Consider the following 1,883-nt stretch of genomic DNA (forward strand, 5'->3'; position numbering starts at 1 on the left):
TGATGTCCAAACTTCTTCAATCTTTACAATAGATGTTAGTTCGCTAATGGTTCTCTATATATGCACGTATTTGTGGTAAAATCAAGCTCTGTGATTCCTATGAGCTCGAGATCCATGGAGTTAGAGACATCAAGCTAGTTTTGCATAATGGCACATGATTTATAGTAAAAAATGTTAGACATGTTCCCAAGTTGATGAAGAGTCTAATTTCTGTTCGTCAACTTGAATTTAGGTTGCACGCCCATTTTTGGGAATGGATCGTGGATGACCAGGAATGGAAATCTTATGATTCTCAAAGGTCAAAAGCATGGAACACTTTACTCCATGTTTGTTTTGTATGTAAAAGAGAATTCTACATCCATAGGCGAGCCATCGTCACTACTGAGTTGTGGCATAGCCGGCTAGCCAACTGAGCCAGAGGGAATGAAAACATCAGCTTGTTATGGTTACTTGCATGTGCTAACTTATTTTGAGTTTTCTATGCATGAGAATTGTATATACGGTAAACAAACTAGGAACATCTCATCACCATTGAGAAGAAAATGTTTACAACCGATATAGCTTGTCCATAACAACATTTGCAATCCTATGCCGATCGAGTTAGGGGGCTAGCTATTTTGTGACTTTCATAGAGGATTCCACTAGGAAGGTGTGGCTCTATCCTTTCCATCGTAAGGATCATTCTTCTCTACTTTCCATAAATTCTTCACATTGGTAGAGAATTAGTTTGGCAAGAAGATCAAAAGCTCGAGGACTGATAATGGTGGAGAATATATCTTCAAGGATTTTGAGTTTTTTTGTAGCATGAGAGTTTTTAAGAGGCAGCTTAATGTACGTTGCATTCCCAATCAAAATGGATTTGCAGAAAGGATTATTTGAATGATTCAGGAGCGAGTCACAACCACGCTATCTTTGGCGACCTTGATACAAGTTTTTTGGGAGACGTAGTACTGACAGTAGTACATATCATTAACATGTGCACCTAGTATGCCATTGAATTACCAAATTTCTTAGTATCTGTGGTCCAAAACAAAGCCACATCATGATCATTTGCATGCCTTTGGATCTGAGACATGTGCACGTGCTCAAAGAGCTTCAAAAAAAGCTAAACCCAAAGTTGCACAAGTATGTTTTCCTTGATTATAGTGTAGATGGAGAGATGTGATATCATCTTCGGCACCCATCACAAAGTCATTCTTAGTTCACATGTTATCTTCAACAAATCAAAGATACACAAGAAACCATTCAAAGAGGTTGACAATAGAAAAGTCACATTCGAAGTTATTGTCTTAGAGTCTGTGAAAGATGCACAAGAAACCATTCAAAGAGGTTGAACATAGAAAAGTCACATTCGAGGTTGTCTTAAGAGTTTGTGAAAACTCAAAAGACTAATGGTGTACCTTCCACTAGCAATGCTCCAATTGACAACATAGAGAGCAATAGTTAGACTTTGAGACACTCTAGTAAATCTTCAAATCCACTTGAATGGTTTCATGGACTATGTCATACTGACTGACTGCAGTGAGCCATTTTGTTACAAAGAAGCCATGCAAATGGATGACAAGGTCAAGTGGGAGCAGGCCATGCAATCTAAGTACAACTTGATTATCAACAATGAGACATAGGGCTTGGTTGAATTTCCAGGATGCAAGCATGTCTTACCTTACAAATGGGTTTACAAGAAGAAGTTTACATCTGATGATTATAAGCCTAAGTACAAGGCTAGATTGGTTGCTAAGGGATTCAAGGAGAAAAAAGGGAGTTGATTTTGATGAAATGTTCTCACTTGTGGTCAAGATGACTACACTATGCACAATGCTTGACCTAGTAGCCATTGAGGACATAGAACTTGTCCAAATGGATGAGAAGACAACTTTTATTCA

The sequence above is a fragment of the Adiantum capillus-veneris genome, chromosome 29 (assembly GCF_014529385.1).
Source record: "Adiantum capillus-veneris isolate H3 chromosome 29, ASM1452938v2, whole genome shotgun sequence".
Classification (NCBI taxonomy): domain Eukaryota; kingdom Viridiplantae; phylum Streptophyta; class Polypodiopsida; order Polypodiales; family Pteridaceae; genus Adiantum; species Adiantum capillus-veneris.